This window comes from Spermophilus citellus, assembly GCF_964194105.1.
Source record: "Spermophilus citellus genome assembly, chromosome: 2".
Lineage (NCBI taxonomy): Eukaryota > Metazoa > Chordata > Mammalia > Rodentia > Sciuridae > Spermophilus > Spermophilus citellus.
Genome location: NC_138183.1, coordinates 203,251,996 through 203,276,635, shown reverse-complemented (window position 1 = coordinate 203,276,635; position 24,640 = coordinate 203,251,996). Strand labels below are relative to the sequence as shown.

At 41.0% G+C, this 24,640-nt stretch overlaps 1 long non-coding RNA gene across 1 annotated transcript; it reads left to right on the top strand.

Moving 5' to 3' along the window:
• The first annotated feature begins 2,275 nt into the window (after nt 1-2,275).
• Nucleotides 2,276-24,288, top strand: LOC308633597. Its single transcript, XR_014018806.1, has 3 exons — nt 2,276-2,398; nt 14,249-14,337; nt 23,074-24,288. It is a non-coding gene; the product is annotated as an uncharacterized lncRNA (long non-coding RNA).
• Nucleotides 24,289-24,640: the final 352 nt, after the last annotated feature.

Below are 24,640 nucleotides of genomic sequence, written 5' to 3'. Positions count from 1 at the left end.
GCCATAGGTAGAGGCTCCAGTCAGATGGTGTAAGTCATTATAAAGACTTTGTCTTTTATTCAGAATGAAACAGCCACCTGTTGGAGGTTGCAAAGAACAGGCTGGGGGGTGGGGGTGGGGGGTACAGTTGCAGAAGCAGAAGAAATTGTAAAGTGGCTACTGCAGTAACCCAACTGAGAAATAACTAATGGCAGCTCTGATCAGGATGGTAGCAGCAAAAGGTGGTTAAAAAAAAGTGTTTGGGGGCTGGGGATATAGCTAAGTTGGTAGAGTGCTTGCCTCACATGTACAAGGCCCTGGGATCAATCCCCAGCACTGTGGGGTGGGTGGGGGATGTTTGGATTACATCCTGGATATATTTTGAAAACAGATTCAACAGGACTTTTCTGACAGATTGGATGTGGGAGGTGAGAGAAAAAATAAAGTCTTGCTCCTAGTTTTTTTTTTTTCTGAGCAATGAATGAATGGTGCTATCATCAACTGAAATAGGGGAGTCTGAGGGTAGAAACATTGGGGGAGTTAAGATCAGATGTTCGGTTTTGGACATGTTGAGCTTGGCTTATCTTTTAGGCATTAGAAGCTGTTAAGTAAGTAGCTGGATAAATGTCTGATCTTATGTCATCTCATGCTTTAAATATCCTATCTTCATGGAGATCTCCAAAGTCAATTCTGATTCTCAGCTAAACTTCAAACTGTCTCTTTCTTTTTTTAGTTTGTATTGGGGATTGAATCCAGGGGTGCTTTACCTCTGAGCTACATCCCTATTCCTCTTTATTTTCTTATTTCGAGACAGGGTCTTGCTACGTTGCTGAGGTTGGCTTCAGCCTTGCAATCCTCCTGCCTCAGCCCCTTGACCCTAGTCACTGGGATTATAAGTGTGCAACACAACACCCAGTCTAAAACTTCAAACTCTTAAATCCAAAGTGATTTACTCACTTAGTTTCTAATATACATGTTTTTTGTTTTTAGTTGTAGAGATACACAATACCTTTATTTTATTTATTTGTATATGGTGCTGAGGATGGAACCCAGTGCCTCACACATGCTAGGCAAGCACTCTACCACTGAGCTATAATTCCAGCCTAACAGGCATCGTTGATTTAATCAGTCCAAAGCTAAATTTCTTATACCCTGCCTCCCTTCACAACAAAAACAACATCCTACCTAAACCATGAAAGCAATCTTGATGCTCTTCCCTTTCAAACTTCACATTCAAACCACTAAGATCTTTCTGAATCCATCCTGAGGCCATCCTTACCATCTTCACCACTGTGCCTGCTCCAAAGCACCACATCATCTCTTGCCTGGATTACTGTAACAACCTCCAAACTCAGTCTGTTCCCCACAATGACCAAGTTGATTCCTTTAAGAGTTAAGTCACAGCTCAAAACCTATTAATGGTTCCTCATCTTAGAGTAAAATTCTGTAGCCCCCCCTAAGCATGTGGGCCCTATCATGGACAACTTATCTCTCTAGGCACATCCCCTTCATTTGTCCTGGCTCACTCCACTCCTGTCACACTGGCTTCTACGAGTGCCTCTGCACTTGTACTTGTGCTTCCTCTGCCCAGAAATCACTTTTTCCAGATTTGAAAAATGGTTGTTCCTTCACTTCCTTCATTTTTCTGTTCAAAATGTTAATTTATCAAAAAGATCTTTTTTTTCACTACTTTCCAAACAAACAAAAAACACATCATCTAGTCTCCCTTACCTTGCAAGCTCCCTAGTAGCAGAATCTTTGTTCACTTCTGTATCCTCAGTGCTTGGGCCAATATTGGAATATAGTTAACATTAATTGAATATTTGCTGGATGAATGAGTAAAGCAAACATGGTGTCTCTGTAGCTTGAGAATTTATCATGACACTAGAAATTGACCTGGGAAAAGAAGAAACCTGTGTGAACTCTCTGAACACAACATTCATGGCACAACACTACCAGTATCACACATACACACACACCCCACAATAACCTAGAACCTATGCAAATGTACAACCAGGGAAATGATGAAGTGTGCCTGTAGGATAGAAAAGTATACAGTCATTAAAACCACTAATTATGAAGACCGTAAAACGATTATGGTATGTTACAGAAAAGTAGTTACTGTACTATCATAATCACAGCAATCCAAAATGTGTATACATAGAAGAGCTGATATTAAAAACAGTTATTGTGCTGTCTATGGGTGGCTTTATAATTTTTTCTCTTCACAAAAATAACCTGTGTTATTTTTTTTCCATAAAAGGAACACGTTTTAACTCCCTGAGTGACTGGCTGAGGAAAATCCCAGCCCAGTGAAGTAAGCACCCAAGTTCCCCCAGGGACTCCTGGGTGCGGAGGTGATGAGGGGTCCTGAGACAAGCTTGTGCAGAAGAGCTGCCCTGGAGGCTGAAACCCAGTGGTAAGCAAGGCATAGAGGTTTGCATGACTAACCGGGGAAAAACCACCAGAGAGCTATTTCTATTTAAGCTCAGAAATGCAGAAGTATATCTGCTTGAACCTAACTTGGCTTTAAAAGGAAACCAACTGTGCCCCTAAAGTTTTTGTAGGGTGGGGCGAGGGGAGGGGTATTCTTTAAGGAAGGAAGGTCAAGTGTAGACTCAAGTGACCCTAGATGGAGAATCAAAGTCCCCAGCCGATGCCAGATTCCAGGGCCCCAGGCAGACTCAGTATTGGTGCACAGTTCTGAATCCATAAACCTGCTACTATTGTTTTTTATGCTTTTATAAGTTTCATTATAGTTATGCATAATAGTTTTGTTCATTTAGACATAATCATACATATATGAAATTTAGTTTGCTTCGTTTCGGACCGTGCCTCCTCTTTGCCGCCCCTCTCCCCTCCCCCATTCCCATTTCTCTTTTCTGTTGGTCTTCTATTTATTTCCTTCTATTTTTTTTTTAAATTGGTGCTTTGTAGATATATACAAAGGTGGAATTCACTGTGGTATATTTATACATGCACACAGCAAAATTTTGTCAAGTTAATTCCACATTGCCTCCAGTTTCACGTCTCTCCCTCCCTCCCCATCAGTTTCTTTCTATTCCATGGATCTGCCCTCTATATTTAAGATATCCTCACTCCTTCCTCCTCCGCCGCACACAAACCTTTCCGCCATCTCTCCACCCCCTTTCTTTGCTCTAGCTTCCTCACGTGAGAGAAAATACTCGACCCTGAGTCTGGCTCATTTCAGTTAACATGCTGTCCTCTAGAATTTATTTCAGAGCAATATTTATTAACTAAGGTTCTGAACTCTGGTCATCATAAAACTATGAAACTTCTTCCGAGGAAAACTGCACAACAGCTCAAAAAGCTGGAAATTTTTGAGGTTTCATGGACTTCCTGAGTCCTATATCCGTCCTAGTTGTCTCCATACCCATTAAGGACCTCTAAATATATACAATGTGTCCGGCCTCTGCGAGATTTTTCGAGTCTGTTAATAGAATAGTAATGAATAAATACAAATTAATTTAAAAGAAATACTAAATTCAGAGATTTGTTGTCATGTACCTTCTCCAAAGGGACACTAAACGCTTGTGCAGGGCTGAGAAACTTGTTTAAAAGGTCCCTTAGTCCTGTGTGTGTGTGTGTGTGTGTGTGTGTGTGTGTGTGTTTCACGGAAGTGCTGCAGCAGTTGGTTGATTCACCTTTATTTAAGATTTGTTCTCCAATTATGACCGGGGTTTCCAGATATGGAGTGTTAGCATTATCCAAAGAGTAATCAGCGTGACCCGGGCGTGAAGAGCAGTCACCGGGTCCCTTGGGGTGAGTGCCTGGATGCAGCCCCAGGGCGCAGGCGCTGGTGGCGGTCCCAGCGCCTCTATGCGGAACTCCCTGCCCGCGGGCTCCCTCTGGCGCCCCCTCCCGGCGCAAGGCCCTCAAGGCCTCGGTTCCCCACAAGCAGCCGCTTTACTGTCAGGACCGCAGAGGAATGGGGAGATGGCGAGGACAGGGGTGCATTGTCCAGCCTACTGCCCATCACCGACGTCTCCAGGACAGTAGTCCCCAAAACACCTCACCGCGCCCTTTCCACCCATCCTGAGACGCTGTCGACCTGATTTCGACGTTAGCCCCCAAACCTGGCTCTAATTGCTGGCTCCATACGCGACTCTTCCAGGCTGGAGTATCTGGCACACAATAGGTGTGCGCACATCAGTTGTACACATAAAACATTGCGTTTTTTCGTAGTCGAACTACTGTGTCTATTGCAACACTTTCAGCAGTGGACCCTCGGTAGGAGGAGGTACAGTGAGTGGTGTGCAAAGAGGGTAGGGGGACCTTGGGAGGAGGTAGGGATGAACAAGCAGGCTTGGAAAGCAATTTCAGCATAGGCAGCAGTCCGCGACCAGAACCGATCCCGACCAGCGACGCAAAGCCGTGATGTTAAGGACTGATCGCTAGGACTGCGCGCTACCGCCCAGTGCGGTGCGTGCAGAGTGGACCTGGTGCATCGGGGCCAGGGAGGTGGAAAAATCCAAAGAAGAGAGTCGGAAGGGGCAGAGCCTACCCAACCACGGGGTAGAGGCCCGACAGCCCTACCCCATACTGGAGTTACGGGGCCCGGAAACCTCGAGACTTTAGGAAACTTGGGCATAAGGAGACTAGTCAAAGAGGACTGGGGTTACGTGTGTCTCAGTGGTAGAGCCCTTGTCTAGCATGAGTAAGGCCCTGGGTTCAATTTCAATCCCCAGCACCGCCAAAATAAAGGGCGTGGGTGGGGACGGTGGACCCATACAAATCATCCTGCAGTGATGGAGCAGCACGTCCACTGTTCACCTGGGGTTGGAAGATAGAGACCAGGAGGTGAGCAGCCCGGTGGGTGGGTATCCTTGCCCCGGGTTTCCCAGGTCTGGGGGAATCAACCGCCTGCAGGGGGCGAGATGTTTCTTTGGCACTGCAGGACTGTAGCTAAACCAAAAGCCAAAAATAGAAGCTGAGGTCAACTGAAAGGAATGCGACTGAACAAATAGATATATATATAATCCTGACGAGACATTTAGTGAAGTAATATTCCCAAACATGGCAGTAAGGAAGGATTAACTCTGTCAGGAATGCTCGGGTAAATGAATGAAAATTTGGAGGGAAAAAAAATTCAAGTTCTACCATCAAAATAAACTCCAAATAGATTAAAATGGTAAACATGTTATAGACACACCATACCAAATAGTAACAGTTATGTTTAAGGGTAAATGGCAGCATACTCAAATCTTTGAAACAATGAGAGAAACTGCAAAGGAAATCAACATTCAAAAATGTAAAAACTGGACAGAATTTTAAAAAGACAATAGCTTAAGAAAAATGTCTTCAAAGAGTAAGCAGATAATATATCAAATATATGAAAGTTTGTTTAAATATAGAGGAACTATCAAGGTACTAATCCTTACAGAAGATAAGTAGGTAATTCACGAGAAGAAATAAAATAGTACCCCAGTGCTTGGGGAAATACTCATTGTTCTTGATAATCAGAAAGTTTAAACTTATAACTCTAACATGGTTAATGACATCTACTGAAGTGGCAAAGATGTTTTAAAATTATAATGCATAATATTAATAAACTGGTAGGGCTGGGAGTGGAGCCCAGTGGTAGAACGCAGGCAAGAGGCCCTGGATTGGATGGATCCCCAGCATCACAAAACAAATAAAACGAAGTGGTAAAATAAGTCACCACACAATTTTTTTTTTTTTTTTTTTTTTTTGGTACTGGGGATTGAACTCAGGGGCACTCAACCACTGAACCATGTCCCTAGCCCTATTTTTTATTTTATTTAGAGACAGGGTCTCACTGTGTTGCCTAGCTCCTGGCCATTACTGAGACTGGCTTTAAACTCGTGGTCTTCTTGCCTCAGCCTCCAGAGCTGCTAGGACCATACAATTCTTTAGAACGACAATAAGGTGATCTTCATTTATTCAGTAAATTGCTATTCAGCAGTTCCTACCCCAGGTCAAACATGACTTTAATCTTGCCTTATAATGGAGGAAAGTAAACAAGCAAATATACACATTGCAACATGGTGGTAAGGCTAAGAAGAGAAATAGAAAAATGAATGAAGACATGCTGGTGGAATCTGGTTAGTCAACATAGAGGGTTAGTCATGAAAAGATATCTGAGCTGAGAAGTGAAGGAAGTGAGGGAGCAAATTTCATTCAACCTATAGAAGGAGTGGTCCAGGCAGAGAGAACAGAAAAGTACCATGGCCCTTGGGCAAGAGCATATGACTAGTAGAGCACAAGTTGATTCCTTTTTAACTGTAATACTTTGAAAAAAATTTAATTAACTTACTTTTTATATATATAAAGACAATAATGAATTCATTATACTGAAGAGTTACAGTCAAATGTTATTTTATCTTAGCTAAATCAATAAAATCTAGCATCAAGGGAGGTGACACTTCAAAAATATGGCCTTACTCCAACCTCTCCCCAAAGTTAGAGTCTTCTAGATGCAAAACATCATTTTCACCATGCGTTAGTTTTTTTTCTAAATAAAGTATCTGAAGGTATGAATTAAAGTAGTGCCATAGTTCAGGGAAAGGGTCATTAAAGTAAAAGTAAAAAAAATGCCTTGAGTGGATCTATTTAGTGTGTGACTAAATACCACTACTGTTCTAATAATCCTCAAATAAATTCCAACCCTAACCTCTGAACTCCACTCTCCAAGATCCTTCTGTCTCCTTGACCTCTCCACTTAGATGTCTAAAAGGCATCTCAAATTTGAATATCCACACTGATCACTTGTTATCCATGTGCCCATCCCCAAACACACACACACACACACACACACACACACACACACACACACACAAGCACACCATGTTTCTCTAACAGTTAATAACAAGTCAAATTTTTCATTTGCTCAGCACAAAAGCTTGGATTCATTCTTCACTCCCCTCTCCTCTTTTTCTCCCTCTCTCTCTTTAGTGGAGGAATTAAACTCAGAGGTACTTTACAGCTGAGCTACATCCCTAGTCCTCTTTGTTTTTTATTTTGAGACAGGATCTCACTAAGTTGCCCACAATGGCCTCAAACTTTTGATCCTCCTGCCTCAGACTCCTGAGCAGTTGGGATTACAGGCATGCTCCTTCAGACTGATTACTATTCTATTGCTTTTAAAAGGTAAGTCAGTTCTTGGCAATCCAGTACTTCAAACTTTCCTCATTTATTGGATGGAAAAGCTAAAGTGCTCATGTGCCCTAGGGCCCCAGGCAACCCATCACCCATCACCCATCACCTGATGCCGGGTTTCTGTTCTCTCGACTAAAAGGCTCAGGGGTCACTCTAGTTAAACTGGGCTAACTGGGCTGCACGAAATAACCACACAAGAGACACAAATACCTTTTTCTTTGGGGTCGCTGTGATGGCTCCTCTGACCTTAAGGGTCCGCAGAAAGAGAGAGAGTGAGATCACGCGCTGACCCATTTTATTGAGGAGAAGCTATTCAAATGAGGCAAGGGGTCAGGTTTCAGGGGGCTGAGTCTATTTTCATGATGTCCACTGTCAGCAGGTTGACTGACACCTGGGTAGGCCACACCCAAGGGCACAGTAAGAGGAGGGGACACACACAAGGCACTTCCATGGAAGATTCTATCCTAAACAGGGCAAGGGGTTATATTACAAAGGAACAGGTGAGCATAGCTTCACCCATGGGGCTGTAGCAAGACACACCCATTTCTGTGACTGAGCGCCTCAGCACCCAGCTGGGGAGTGTAACTCAGTCACCCATAAGGTTGGCCTCCCACAACCTGACTTCCTGTTCTTCCCTTCACCTCTCCTCTGGGTTAGACTGGCTTCCTTACTATTCCTAAAATACATCAGACACATGCCACCTCAAGACCACTGGACTTTTCTGTCTGCCAGGAATGCTATTCTGCTCCACACTCATGTGTGGTCCATGCCTCAGTTTGTTCAGATTTCTGCACAAAAGCCAAAGCCACTTTCACATTGAGGCCTTCTTCTCTACTCACCCTTTCTAAAGTAAACACAAAAAACCTCCCAGCTCTGGATTTTCTACTTTATCACTAGCTAGTTACATATATTTCACTTATTATTTGTTTATTGTTTAGAACATAGGTCTGTAACTCCTGATGGTAGAATTGTTAGTTTTGTTCACTGATGTGTCCCCAGTGTCCAGAACAGTGCCTTCCATGTGGTAGATACTTGATAAATAGTGGCTGAATGAATGAGAAGGGGAAGGAAGTGCAGCCAATAACCATGTGCTAAAGATCAGAGACAAGAGTAAATATTCTTATTGGCAGAAAACTAACTTCGGTAGATTACTAAGAAAGCAGGAGTGATTGTGAAATAGAGTCTAGAAAATATCAGTACATGGCTAGTCACCAAGATAGGGGCTGAAAGCCAAATATTCTCTGGCAGAGAAGATTAGCCACCTGGTTCATATTTACATCCAGCTCTCATTTCAGAATCTGGGTCAAACACACATTGACCTAGTAGATGGGGCAGGAGAGTTAATGGGACAAAGGGAACCCTAATATAATTTCTCACAATTGGGATGCCTCAGGTAAAGCAAAGTAACAGAAAACCCAATTCAAACTAGTATAACTAAGAAAGCACATCTATTGTCTTAATGGGGGGAAAGTCTAGAAGCAATGATTTGATCCAGAGCTTCCCAGCATCTTAAGGGACTTCATTTCTCCTGACTCTGTCAGCTCTGCCCTTCTGTGAATGCTGGCTTTGTCCTGAGGCTGTGTGATGATTAATTTTACTGTCAACTTGACTGGGTTAAAAGATGCCCAAATGACTGGTAATTAATTAATTAGCAGTCTAGGGATTGAACCCAGGCCTCATGCATGCTTACAGTTGGCCTTGAACTTTCCATACTCCTGCCTCAGTCTCCTAAGTAGCTGGGATTATAGGTGTGCATGTACAGTTAAATCATTAATTTTTAGTGTGTCTGTAAGGAGGTTTCTGAAATAGATTCAAATTTAAATCTGTAAACTGAGTAAAGAAGATTGCCCTCTAGCTGGGCCTGGTGACTCATATCTGTATTCCAAGCTACTTGGGAGGCTGGGGCAGGAGGATTGCAAGTTCGAGTCCAGCCTAGACAACTTGGCAAGACCCCATCTCAAAAAATAAAAAAGACTGGGGATGTAGTGGTAGAGTAGCCCTGGGTTCAATATCTAGTAACCCCCTGATACACACATAGACACAAAATTATTACACTCACCAACATAGGTGGGCATTTCCAATTCACTGAGAGCCTGGATAGAACAAAAGGTAGAAGAGCACAGATTGCTTTCTCTGTTTCAGTTGGAACATCTGCTTTCTGCTTTTGGACATTGGAGCTCTTGGTTCTCAGGCCTTCAGACTCCAGGATTTACGCTATCAACTCCCCTGGATCTTGTTCCCTTGGACTTGGACTGAATGTATACTACAGCTTTCCTGGGTTGCAAATGGCTTATGGTGGGACTTCTTGGCCTCCATAATCATGCAAGCCAATGCCTGTAACAAATCTCCTATTCATCCATGTGCTGCATAACAATGTTTCAGTCAATGATGAACCATGTATGCAATGGCAACATTATAGCCATCTGGGTTTATGCAAATACACTCTATGATGTTTCTCAATGATGAAATCGCCTTAGGATGCATTTCTCAGAGTATGTCCTCATCATTAAAAGATGCATGATTGTATATATCTATGGATATATCCTGTTGCTTCTGTTTCTCTAGAGCACCCTGGGTAATACAAGCTGGTTCCCTTGTGGGGATAGAAATGGCTGCAGTTTTTTGTTTTGTTTTGTTTGTTTTTTCCAGATTACACATCCTTACTCTATAACTTCCCTGAAGATTGGTTACTGGGCTTCAATCTGTTTGAGTCAGTTTCTGTCATATGCCTACCCCAAAGCAACTCCTGTAGCCAGAAAAAAAGCCAACACAGAGAGGAGGGAGGATTGCCTTAGGTCCTTCCCTGAATCAATTACTTGGCTTGGGGGATGAAAATTCTCTGCCTTGTTCAGGACACACTGTTGGAGCTTGAAGCAAAGTCAATTCTACCTGAACAGCATGTGCTCCTTAAAGAGAAGATCATGTGAATGGTTGGAAGGCCAGTCACAGGATCTGTGACAAAAGCATATCCACCTCTCCTGTTCTGACTCAGGTCTAATTACCTGTCACCGAGGGAAGGCCCTGTAGAGACTCTCAATTGTAGCACCAAATTTCTGCTGGGAATCTGGTGCACACCTATGTGCAGACATAGCTGATGGCCTTAGTTTGTACTGCATGGAAGCCCCTTCAAACCGGTGTCCTTCAATCCCTGGTCAATGAGTCCCACTGTGCTTCCTCCCTGTCATCCAGCCTGATTCCCCAAATACAAGTCAGTACTCTTTCCTGTACTCTTGGGCTGATGCTGCCTTCTGTTCTGCCACTACTACAATCACTACTACAGCTTCCTGAGCTTGATTCACTTATAGAAAGGAGCCTCTTCCCCTTCTACCTCAGATGGCTTTCTTTGCTCACCTCTTATTAAAAAAAAAAAAAAAAATATATATATATATATATATATATATACATATATATGTATATATATATATATATACACACACACATATACATATATATACACACATGTACACACACTATACATACATATACATATATACATACATATACAGTCAATGATGAACCATGTATGCAATGGCGACATTATAGCCATTATACACACACACACACACACACACATACACACACACACACATACATATTTGCATTTGCTGGGGATCAAACCCAGGACTTCATACATTCTAGGCAGACACTCCATCACTGAGTTACATCCCCAGCACTTTTTAAAATTTTTGAGACAGGGTCTTGCTAAGTTGCTGAGACTGGCCTCAAAGTTGCAATCCTCCTGCCTCAGTTTCCCAAGTAGCTGGGATTATAGGCACATGCCACCCTATCTTGCTCCTTTGATTGCTTCCTTTTTTTTTTTTTTTTTTTTTGTCTTGTGTGTTCTTTAGCCAGGAGGGGGATACTGGGGATTGAACTCAGGAGCACTCAACCACTGAGCCACATTCCCAGCCCTTTTTTGTATTTTTGTTGTTGTTGGACACTATATCCTTATTTTATTTATTTATTTTTGTGTAGTGCTGAGAATCAAACTCATGGTCTCACACGTGCTAGGCAAGCACTGTACTGCTTAGCTACAACCTCAGCGCCCCTATTTAAAAAATTATTTATTTATTGGTATGTGATGCTGAGAATCCAACCCAGTGCCTCACACATGCCCAGCAAGTGCTCTACCACTGAGCCACAATCCTATCCCCAGCCTCCACCTTTTTTTTTTTTTTTTGTATTTTTTTAGAGGCAGGGTCTCTGAGTTGCTTAGGGTCTCACAAAATTGCTGAGGCTGGCTTTGGACTTGAGATCCTCCTGCCTCAGCCTCCTGAGCTACTGGGATTACAGGCATGTGGCTACCATTCCTGGCTCTTTGATTACCTCTTGAGAGAAGCCAACTGATTTTCATAGCCCACCTATTATCTCACAAAGATAGTCATTATCTTTCCTCCCTCACTGCCTCATTAGACCTTCCCTCTTCTTTGAGGTTCCCTTCTTTGTACTGCCATCTGCTAACTTCCCCAGCATTTATGGAGAATTCTGGCTCCTGACTCACAGGCTTCCAGGGGAAATACTGCCATCATACTGGACCACTTGGTATCCCTGTGGTTAGCACATTCTATGTCTTAAAGTCTCCAACTCCTTATCTCTTGTGACTTTTGCTCTTCTTATAGCTCGGGATCCTCATCCCCTTGGTCACGTGCTGCACCTTGTCATCACCTAGAAGTATTATACTTCCTAACAAAAACCTCGTTCTCCAAACATAGTCATCTTCTCTTGCAGCTCTCCCTTCCTCATCTCACACTCTGGATTCTCTCTACACTACACCACTGCAGCCACTCTTTCCAATATTATGGAGATTTCCTTGTGGCTCAATTGGAGGGACCCCTCGGTCCTTATCTTCTTCCCATTCCCCTTCTCTGTGCTGACCACTATTTATCTTCTCCTGGGGCTACTGAGCTGCTGGTTCCCCCTCACTTTCTTCCATCTCCTTGAATGCTCTCCTCCCTCTTCCCCACTAATCCCTTTTTCACCATCAATGCCATAGTTGCCATCCCCAGTACTCTGTCCTGGTTATACTTCTGACATTTTATAAATAATTGTCAGATTATCTCATACCCAAGATTTCAAGAATTCTCCAAATTCTGGTTTTACAAAAATCTAAATCCTGGCCCTTAACATATAGCTGACTGTCCATTGGCCATTGCCATCCCAGGGCCCCTCAGGGACCTTAAACTGTATGTGTTCAAAATTGAACATTCTGAATCAGGTGCTGAGGCATAGGGAAGTGGAGGCAGAAGGATTGCAAATTTGAGGTTAGCCACTTAAGGAGACCCTCTCTCAAAATAAAAAATTAAGATAGCTAAAGATGTGGCTCAATGGTAGAGGATCCCTGAGTTCAATCCTCAATATCACACACACACTAAAGTTTTTAACTAAAAGGGCTAGGGTGTAGCTCAGTAGTAGAGCACTTGAATGCATCTGGCCTTTGGTGATTCAATTCCCAGAATCACTACCAAAAAAAACAAAAAACAAAAAACCCAAATCGAACTTTCTGGGATAAGGATGTAGCTTAGTGATGAAGCTCTTGCCTCACATGTAAGAGACCCTGGGTTCAATCTCGAGCTTTGCAGAAAAAATTAATGATAGCCAAATAGAACTTTGTGTTCTTTAGCTTTCTCTTTGCTAAAACAGGAAAGGGAACTTGAACAATATTCACTACTACCAATTCAAGCTTTATTAAAGTGTCCCAAACATTTTTTTTTATTGTTGGTCGTTCAAAACATTACAAAGTTCTTAATATATCATATTTCACAATTTGATTCAAGTGGGTTATGAACTCCCATTTTTACCCCGTATACCAATTGCTGTATCACATCAGTTACACTTCCATTGATTTACATATTGCCATTCTAGTGACTGATGTATTCTGCTGTTTATCCTATTCTCTACTATCCCCCTTCCCCTCCCCTCCCCTCCCCTCCCCTTTTCTCTCTCTACCCCCTCTACTGTAAATCATTTCTTCACTTGTATTATTTTTCTCTTACCCCTCCTTTCCTCTTATATGTAATTGTGTATGACCCTGAGGCTCACCTTCCAATTCCATGCGATTTCCCTTCTCTCTCCCTTTCCCTCCCACCTATCATCCCTGTTTAATGTTAATCTTCTTCTCAAGCTCTTCGTCCCTACCCTGTCCTTGGTTACTCCCCTTATATCAAAGAAGTCATTTGGCATTTGTTTTTTAAGGATTAGCTAGCTTCGCTTAGCATAATCTGCTCTAATGCCATCCATTTCCCTCCAAATTCTATGATTTTGTCATTTCTTAATGCAGAGTAATACTCCATTGTGTATAAATGCCACATTTTTTTTATCCATTCATCTATTGAAGGGCATCTAGGTTGGTTCCACAATCTTGCTATCGTGAATCATGCTGCTATGAACATCGATGTAGCAGTGTCCCTGTAGCATGCTCTTATTAGGTCTTTAGGGAATAGACAGAGAAGGGGAATAGCTGGGTCAAATGGTGGTTCCATTCCCAGCTTTCCAAGAAATCTCCATACTGCTTTCCAAATTGGCTGCACCAATTTGCAGTCCCACCAACAATGAACAAGTGTACCCTTTTCCCCGCATCCTCGCCAGCACTTGTTGTTGTTGGACTTCTTAATGGCTGCCAATCTTACTGGAGTGAGATGGTATCTTAGGGTGGTTTTGATTTGCATTTCTCTGACTGCTAGCGATGGTGAGCATTTTTTCATGTACTTGTTAATTGATTGTATGTCCTCCTCTGAGAAGTGTCTGTTCAGGTCCTTGGCCCATTTGTTGATTGGGTTGTTTGTTATCTTATTATCTAATTTTTTGAGTTCTTTGTATACTCTGGATATTAGGGCTCTATCTGAAGTGTGTGGAGTAAAGATTTGTTCCCAGGATGTAGGCTCCCTGTTTATCTCTCTTATTGTTTCTTTTGCTGAGAAAAAACTTTTTAGTTTGAGTAAGTCCCATTTGTTGATTCTAGTTGTTAACTCTTGCGCTATGGATGTCCTATTGAGGAATTTGGAGCCCGACCCCACAGTATGTAGATCATAGCCATTTCTTATATCAGCAAGTTGTTGAATGTAAAAACACTTATAATCCTATGTTCCCTTTAAGGTCCTGAATTGCTCAACTGTTAACTCTTCTCCCACAGATGACTTTAGGAGGAAGTACTGTGTCTTGGCCAGCAGCCCATCTTGATTTGGCATAGATGTGACTTATGGAATACAAGGCACATTCAGAGTAAGTATGTACAGGGCATTTGCCTGAATGTTAGAAATGGATTTTGCTTCATTGCAGATATTAAGCTTAGTAGAAAAAGAGGCTGGGTCACACATAAAGCTGAAAATAGTTGTCCTTTTTCTGAGGACACTCCAGGTATGTGCCTAGGCTTCTGATCACATGCTGCCTCCTGAACTGTGGTCTTACATGAGTGGACTGACACCTTACTGGAAATGTAGACGCCAACAGGACTTCCAAAACTGGGTCCAATTGAGATGTAGAGGTGTACAATTATAGGAGTTTCAGGATGAACAAAGTTCTGGGTACCATTAATTTAACCTACCTGGTTTGTCATCAAGTGAGCATTCTTGTTGCATAGCTCAAGAAATAAAAAATGAACCAAGGACTTTAAGAAAATCAGGTGAGACTTAACTGGAAGGATAATTGAGTGCTTCAAGTTTCAACTAAACTAGAGGAATAGGAGGGAAACCCTGAGTGTGGGCCTCTGTCAGATGCCTCTGGAACAAAGTCTTCAATGTCTGGCCTCTCTGCAATCTGCTTCAACCTTTAACAACATTGCAGCCTGAATTCTCAGCATCACTGAATGTCAGCAGCTCCCTGGACTTTCTCACATCCCAGCTGCCGTCAGCAGAGAGCTGTGATGAGGTCCAACAAGTCCTCTTGATTCATGTATCTGACCCTATACCAAACAACTAGCAGTGGGGACATGGTCACATAGTACAGACCTGGCCACTGGGCATGGAGGGCACCCTGTGTAGCAAGGACAATTTCCAGGGTGGAAAGAAGTATAATATTTCATTGCTAAGTGAGTGTTTTTCAATCCATTCCCCAAAGACAGTTACATAACCTTAGTATGTCAGTCATGCTAAATCCATGTGTTAAAGCACATAGAAACGTAGCCAAGCCCCTTCTCCTTATGCTGTCACTCTCTCTCAGTCCCTTTGGCTATCCCTATCTTTGTTGACTTCTGACACCTCAGCTCCTCTCATCTCTCCCACCCATAACAGGGTCTACTCACATTCTGCCCTCTGTGTTCCCTCCCTCTTACTGTAGCATGGAGCATGGGGTTGAGGTCTTTGTCTCATGAATTTGAAGAATAAAATCCACAGATATAAGGGTGGGAGCAAAGTAACAGGATTTATTAGAGTAATAGAAAGAAAGCAGAGCTCCTAAAGAGGGAAGAGTTCAAAGAAAGGGATATCAAAGAGTGGCTATTGTCCAGAGGTTTATATATCTATAGGTTCAAGGAAGTCAGCCCCCTGCCCAACCCTGGGTAAGGCACTCAGAGTCCACAAGTTATTCATTCAACCTTTAGTCCAATCAAAATATCAATCAAGCATTTTTACTTCTTTGGAGAGGCATGGACCTCAGTCACATAAGTCCTGATTTTAAAATAGCCTTTTTGTAGGTTTCCTAGCAAATATCTGCAGGTGCTGTTTACTTTACTGTCCAGGAAGTTACCCAGGGGCCTGTCTCTCTATACTCCCAGCCTTATCTCTTCCTTCTGACATCATTATCATTTCACCTCTAATTGCTCTCTTTTTTATTATGCCCAAAGGTAGAAACGTCAAGTCTCCTGGCAAAGGGAAATCATGAAGATTTGAATCTGCATGCACTCCAGTTTCACACATAAGAAGCTTGTGGGGGGGCTGGGGATGTGGCTCAAGCAGTAGCGCGCTCGCCTGGCATGCGTGCGGCCCGGGTTCGATCCTCAGCACCACATACCAACAAAGATGTTGTGTCCACCGAGAACTAAAAAATATATATATATTAAAAATTCTCTCTCTCTCTCTCTCTCTCTCTCTCTCTCTCTCTCTCTCTCTCTCTCTCCCTCCTCTCTCTCTCCCTCCTCTCTCACTCTCTCTTTAAAAAAAAAAAAGAAGCTTGTGGGGGAAGAAGGAGCTCTTTCCAAAGCCTGTGAAGAGGAAAATGTGAGAGGACGTGGCATGTGTGTTGCAGACTCCTCACATAGGTCTTGATCTCTTCCTGGGCAAAGCCAGACTATTCTTTGGTACTCCAAGATGTGTGAGCCTGTGTGTATATGAGCTCATGTGTGAGCCAGTATGACATATCAATTACACACTACTGACAACCAGTGAAGCAGCTGAGGGCAGGTGGTAACTGTCCCAGTCCTTTCTGACTCACTCCTGATACTAGCCTGGACCCAAGATTTCTGCATTTACTTGTAATTGCATTTGGTTTTCTGTATTGGCCTTTCTTACTACTCCCTAAGATTTTATCTCTTATGTAAGCTGGGCATGGTGGGTCATGCCTGTAATCCCAGCAACTCAGGAAGCTGAGTCAGGAGGAAGGAAAATTCAAGGCCAACCTGAGCAATTTCGCTAGACTTGGTCTCAGAAGTAGAAAAAAAGGAGAAAGAAGAGGAGGAGAAGGAGAAGAAAAATGGTCTGAGGATGTAGCTAAATGATAGAGGCCTGCTGGGTTGAATGCAAAAAAAATAAAATCTTGCCACTTGTCAAGGAAATGCCAAATAAATGTGCTAACCACTTAAATAGTCATTGAAGGTGTAGAACAGGAAAAATGTTCACTTAACTCTTATGTACCTCTGGCCACTTTGATTAGGATCTCCTTGAGTTATAGCTTTCACACTAAATCCCAAATCAAGCCTGCTTGGCAAGCTCTCCAGCCAAGCTCACAACAGCAACACTGATGGGGTTCAACAGTAGACATCTCTACTATATGTGGGGAGGGAGCTACTCTTTCTGGTCCTTTCTAGATAAAAGGAATAAGAAAGGAAGAGAAGCAGGTGCTCTGCCAAAGGGGAAGAGAGGCTTAGTTCCAAATACAGCCCTGTCCTACACCATCAGCTCCCCAGGGACTGCTCAGTATTCAGGCACCAGGAAACAGGGAAAAGCAAAACATGCCAATCCCTAAGTCTTGGCATAGGGGCTTGGGCACAGAGGAGGCAGCACCAGACACACTGCAGGAAGAAGGACATAGTACAGAGGGCAAGAGGGACAGTACCTAGAACTGATCTGATGAAGAAGACAGCAGGGCCAGCAATGAGGCAGGAGCAGCTACTCTGGGCTCTTTTTAGAAGACAGAACTCAGAAAAGGCCAAAGTTGCAATGACGATGGACATTCTTCTCTCCTTTTCTTCTTATGGTTGTTATGATTCATTCCTTGATTGACACAGCCTAGGACTTCTTACATATATTTCTCTCATTTGCTTATTCATCATTGTTTTCTACTCTTGTCTGAACAAGAATAAATAGAAGTTCCTATTTCTTAGCCATTTGTTTATTGCAGAATCGAAACCCAGAAATAGAAAACATGAAAGTGGCAAAGTGATCTGGCTTCCTAGTAATCGATGTGCAAAAACAGCTTGCTTGTTTTCCTCTAACACATGTTATGTTCTCACCCCTTAATGCCCCAAGCAGTTTCATTCCTTTGTGCCTTGCTTGTGCTAATCTCTTTACCTAGGAAACTCTTTTACCTCATCCACTTGGCAAACTTGTCATTCATCTTTCAAGACATAGAGGAAGTATCACCTCTCCCAGAATAGCAACACCTACCTCTCTCTCTGATGGTTTGTATATCATTTGGTCCTCATAGTGACTATGTTAACCAAAAAGAGTACTTATTTTTCTATACATACAGTTATTTCTGCCTAATTCCTCCTCTACACTGTGTACAAATAAAAAAGTGTGTGATGGAAGGGGGTCATCTTATATACCTTGTTTGTATTCCTCAGTGTCTATCACTAGCTAATAATCCCTAGCACAGTGCAAGTTCTCAAAATAAACACAGATTGAAAAAAAAACAAACCAAAGATGCAATCAACACAGAAAGCATGGGTGCAGTTTCATTCTACACTTTGGTCCCTTCAATGCCAGAGCCAGAACTCTATAATCCAGAAGCATGTGATGGAGCCAGATCTTAGATATCTTTAGTATTTGTTCCCCATCTTCAGTATTTGTTCCATCCCTCAGAATGGAATATATATATATACACACACACATACATACACACACACACACATACACACACACACACACACACACACATATACACATCTTCAGAATGAGGATGCTTAAAACATTACTTTTTCCCAACTTTATATGTCAAATATAAATCCAAGACATCTCCCTGCTTCATCTCTAGCCTCTTTCTTCAAGAATAGCTTCTTTGATAATCATAGCAATAGTGTGTGGCAAATAGGAAAACAAACTGCACATTTAATTGTCCAAATCACCTGACTACATAAGTCTCTTTACTTGTTAATGAAAATGTGGTGCTTAATCCTGTTCAGCAGACTCAAAAGTGCTATGCCTGGGGCTTTGTACAAAGTAGGCACTAAAAAAATTGATGCTCTAATCATATGTAACCAGGGAAAATTAGGCAGGTAGAGAGGAGATGGAGTCTACTGTGTCAAATGTCATCTTGATCCAGCAGGAGCTCCAACAAAAGGATTAATCCAGGAACACTCAGATCTTTGCCATACATTTCTCAGTCATACAAAATCTATAAAATTTAATTCATGGCTGCCAGTTTAGAGAACTATGTTGCAATAATCAAGTTCTTTTAATTTTAAGCAACTGAAACCCTCTTCAAAATAGCTTAGGCCGGGCTGGGGATGTGGCTCAAGCGGTAGCGCGCTCGCCTGGCATGCGTGCGGCCCGGGTTCGATCCTCAGCACCACATACCAACAAAGATGTTGTGTCCGCCGAGAACTGAAAAATAAATATTAAAAATTCTCTCTCTCTCTCTCCCCTCTCTCACTCTCTCTTTAAAAAAAAAAATAGCTTAGGCCAAAAAGACAAAATGACTTTAAAAAGTTTAGGCTAAAGAAAAACTTGTGTAAGCTCATGGAGATAAATCAAGATTAGGGGGAATAAGACACTTAGATCTTGCTCTCCTCATTCTCAATTATTGGTTCATTCTCTTTTCCTGCAAATACTACTACCCCTTCTGTGGGGGGGGGGACCAAAAAAAAATGGGAGCTGCTTCCCCATCTATGCTGGTGAAGATTCTAGGAAAAACTCCATTTGGTATACCTGAATTCAAAGGAGTGGTCTCAATTATCAGAAATCTGGAGGAAGAATGGGCATCATCATTGGACAAATCTTGGTAAGCCATGTGATTTGCCCAGATTGTACTGTGCATGTTAATAACCTCAAATGTTTTTAAAATTTATTTTTATTATAAAATAAAACTTATTGTTTAAAATAGGATAAATTGGGGCTGGGGTTGTGGCTCAGCGGTAGAGCGCTCACCTAGCACGTTGCGAGGCCCTGGGTTTGATCCTCAGCACCACATATAAATAAATAAATTAAATAAAGATATTGTGTCCAACTACTACTAAAAAATAAATATTTAAGGGGCTAGGATTGTGGCTCAGTGGTAGAGCGCTCGCCTAGCACAGGCAGGACCCAGGTTCGATCCTCAGCACCACATAAAAATAAAGGCATTGTGTTGTGTCCATCTACACCTAAAAAATAAATATTAAAAAAAATATTTTTAAAAAATAAAATAGGATGTTTAAAATGAAAAAGAAGAGGGAAATTTTTCATAATCGCAGTTTTCTTTTTTTTAATTTATTTTTTAGTTATAGTTGACACAATACCTTTATTTTATTATTTATTTTTATGTGGCACTGAGGATTGAACCTAGGGCCTTGCACACGCTAGGCAAGCACTCTACCGCTGAGCCACAACCCCAGCCCCATAATTGAAGTTTTCAATTAATGATCATTTTAGTCTCATGCTCTTTTGTTTAATGCTTTAAATATATATATATATATATATATATATATATATATATATATGCACACACACACACACAATTTTGCTTGCTGATTTTTTTCCACTTTATTATATAATACATGCATTTCCCCAAGCTATAAAACACCTTTAAACACTGCTTTAAAGAGCTGTTTAGTAAAAAAAAAAAAAAAAAAAAAAAGAGCTGTTTAGTATACTCTGAAAACTTTTTTTTTTAAGAGAGAGAGGATTTTTAAATATTTTTCAGTTTTCGGTGGACACAACATCTTTATTAAATTTTTATGTGGTGCTGAGGATCGAACCCAGCACCCTGCGCATGTCAGGTGGGCACGTTACCGCTTGAGCCTCATCCCCAGCCCTGAAAACTTTTTTTAAAAAACTTTTTACCCATCTCATTCGCAAAGAATGGAAAGTGTTCCTTCCACTTGTCTGTCCTCAGGCCCCTTTAACACTTTGAATTCATGGAATTCACTTCTAACTTCAGAAGAGAGTCCATCATTTGGGAATTCCCCACCTCCATTTTCTACATTCCCCAGAACACTTCCAAATTTGTCTCATCCATGCTCATATGCTCATTCCTTTTCTGCTATAGGAACAGAACACTTGTTCTGAATTAAGTTAGTGCGCTTCAGTGCATCACTCTGGGGTCTGACTCCTGAGAGTGTAGCTATGTAATCTGGGAAATTCACTTCTCTATTACGTGTAAAATGCAGATTTTGTCATGGAGTTGTATGTGTATGTGGTGTGGTACTGGGTATTAAACAACTCTACCACTGAGCTTCATCCTCAGACTTTTATTTCATTTATTTATTTATAGACAGGGTCTCATTAAATTGTTGAGGCTAGCTTGAAACTTGTCATCCTCCTGCCTCAGCCTCTGGAGTTGCAGGAATTACGAGTACACTATCACTGATGTCATGGGGTTCTTTTTTTTTTTTTTTAAAAGAGAGAGTGAGAGAGGAGAGAGAGAGAGAGAGAATTTTTAATATTTATTTTTTAGTTCTCGGTGGACACAACATCTTTGTTGGTATGTGGTGCTAAGGATCGAACCCGGGCCGCACGCACACCAGGCCAGCGCGCTACCGCTTGAGCCACATCCCCAGCCCGTCATGGGGTTCTTATGAGGATTAAATGTTTTTGTGTTTTGTAAAACACTTAGCCCACAGTAATTTTATAATAAAGTTCATCAAAAACAAAAGTCAAAATTCCTTTCTAGCTATAACTCTCTTCCCTTTAACCATATTAAAAATGATTTATCTTGCTGTCTCTACTTCATATCCTGTTCACATCCCAACCCACTAACTGGCTTTTGTTCCCCCTCTACCAGCACTTCTTATCAAAATCTCTTAATGAACTCTAGGTGCCTTCTTAGACCTTTAAGTCATTTAATCTTATCGGTTAATTGATTTCTTCTTTGAAGTTCTCTATTGGTATCTATGACATAAGATTTCTCCCGACTTTCCTCATTCTTACATTGTTCCTTCTTACTATCCTTTGCTAACTGCCCTGACATTAATTGGTTTTTGTCCTCAACTTTCAAGTGTCTGGAAAAACAAAGTTCTTCAAATGAGATCTAAGAAGGAATTTTGGTTCTGCTCTTGAGTACCTATTCCTAAATTGTTCAACTCCCTCAAGCTTCCATATTCTCACCTTCACAAAGGTGACTCTCCTACTGAGTAATCATCCTTAAATACAGATGATGTACATTATTTCCCATTGGCATAAATCAGTATTCTGGGGCTGGTAATCCACTTCATATCATAAGAATGTCAGAACTCAAAACAAATATATATTCTTCAAAATATTTATTAACCATACAAAATTAAACAATATGAACTATGATATAAATGTTCCTTTGAGGTATTTTTCTTCAAGGGCTGGACTGGCCAAGGTTTCTTAGACTCTTAGTTTAATGAAGTTGGGACAGAACATGCCATCTTTTCCTGGTAAATCTTCCTAGAGCATACATAGATTTTTTCCTTACTCCAGAGACCTTTGAACTGCATTGAAAATTAGGGACATCTGCCACAAAGAAAAAAAAAATTTCAATGATGTTCAGATGAGTACCTCTCAGTTTGTGAAAACTAAATGTTAGGAGAGGGACAGTTTCAATGATGTCTTACTCTTCCATTTTTTTAAAAAATAAATATCTACTTCGCTGAGCTTCTGAGAAATTTCTAACATAACCAGGTTTGCAGAAGTTAACTTCTAGATCCACTCACTCTGCATCGTCAATCAGTTTCAATGATGATTTTTAGTTATACAAATGCCTTCAAAAATATTGAATAAGGGAGTTTCCTCCAAATTCCTAGTTCCAGGCTTCACTTACGATTTTCACAATATCCAAAACACTTCCAAAACTTTTTTGATCCATCATCTTTGTTGATTGCTTTAATTGGCCTTCAAAAAGTTCATAAATAAAAATGCCTTAAGGATGCAAAACATTTTATTTGTTGGCTAAAGTCAAGAGAGATAGATGCTTTGTGGAGATGTACTGGGGAGGAAGAAAAACTACTCTAGTCTGCTACTTAGAATTAGGAGATAGCCTGAAACCTTACCCAAACCCAGCTGTTATATGAAATTTTTGAAATGTTATTGTTTGACATCTGGTGGAGTGAAAACCAAGTGAAATTCAAAGCTTGAGAATTGGCTCTTCAAAAGTTCATTAATTAAAGGGGTATTGCTCTTGGAGTCTTGGCAAGGCAAATTTTTATTTGTAGTCAAATTCTAATGTGATTCCTCTTACCCAACTGCTTTTAATTTTTCTTCATTAAACTGTTTTCCAAAAAGAATATAATTGTACCAATGGTAAATACTGTCAAACAGTAACAGACCTTTGCATTTTAATTAAATTTTGGGGAAAATTCTTCAATGCATCATTATTAGCACTAGTGCTTCCCAGCAGATATTATGCTAAGTTCTTATTCTTTGTAAAACTATTTCAAGTGCAGTGTTTCCATCTAATGAAATCTCTATCCTCTTTTTGCTACAGTGGCTTTGAAACCAGTCTGAACTTCATTTCCTGGATCCATTCTTCAATCTACCACTACTATCTTCCCAAGACATGTGTAGAAGTTTGAACCATCATTTTAACCTTGCCCAATCCCTCCAATAGAGCACTTAACACACTTTATTGTCATTATATATATTTACATGAGTTTCCTCTACTTTATCCTGAGTCCCTAGTAAGCAAAGACTATTTCTTACTGGTTTTTGGTCTACCAAAACACATAAAAGGCACTCAAAAGTATCTTACATTGACCATGAGTCCAACTTTCACATCAGGTTTCAGATGGCTTAAGAACTCCCCCTTGAGCACCAAATACCAGATTATTTTCTCCTTAACCTAATTAAACAGTATGTTAAAAAACAAAACTACTACAAATCTTGATTAAAAAAAAAAAAACACCTGAATTTTTCTTTGAAGCTAGTACACTAGAAAAATGTACCTTAATGACTTAGTCACAATGAACAAAAATTATTTTTTATAGCCGTCTTCCTTAGCTAATGAAAATTGAAACATTTACTTGCTCCAGTCCATGGTCTTTTAGGTTCTTTGATTAATACTCATCAGATTTGGTGGGGTGGCAGGGGTAGGGGGTACTAGGGATTTAACCCGAGGCACTTTACCACTGAGCTACATCCCCAGCCCGCCCGCCCCTTCTTTAATATTTTTTAGTTATAGGTGGACACAATCTCTCTATTCTATTTTTATGTGGTGCTGAGGATCGAATCCAGTGCCTCATGCATGGTAGGCGAACGCTTTATCTTTGAGCCACAGCTCCCCCGACCCCCAGCCTTTTTGATATACTGTCTCCCTAAGTTGCTGAGGCTGTCTTCAAATTTGCAATCCTCAGGTATCAATCTTCCAAGATTACAAATGTACACTGCTGTGCCCAGCACCCATTAGTTTTTATATTTATCTGTCTACCAATTTCTATCACCTCTTCCTCTTAAGTTTTACTTTTAAAGATGCTAAGAAGGTAAAATAATCAAGCTTGTTAGAAATGCTTATAGCAGAAATAGAGCCTAATCAAGAGCCTGATCAATAATAGACTATGATCAAAGCATAATGATCTTGCAACATCACTCTTGCTCTGTCAGAAAAAATGTCACTATCATTTCAATTTGCACTCAGTTTGGAATCTAGGGTAGCAGGGTCACAAGTTCAAGACCAGTCTGGGCAATTTAGCAGACTACCTCAAAATAAAATGAGCTGGTGGTGTAGTTCAGTGGTAAGCACTTGCCTAACATGTGTGAGATCCTGGGTTCAATCTGAAGTACCACACACACACACACACAACTTTCCCACTTTAAAGCTCTCTTCTGTGACTCAGTATAAATTAGAAAAAAAGTCATGAATCTTATTTTATTCACTTGAATTAACCTTAGGCTATTTTAAATTACATTATACCATATTTCTAGCAAGTCAGATGCATAATATGTAATGCAATACAAAAATATTACGTGAATATTTTTAATGATTTAAAGTTGATGGGTGAACTTTTAGGGAATCACAAAATATAACTGGACTAAAGCCTATCATTAAACTGGCAGTA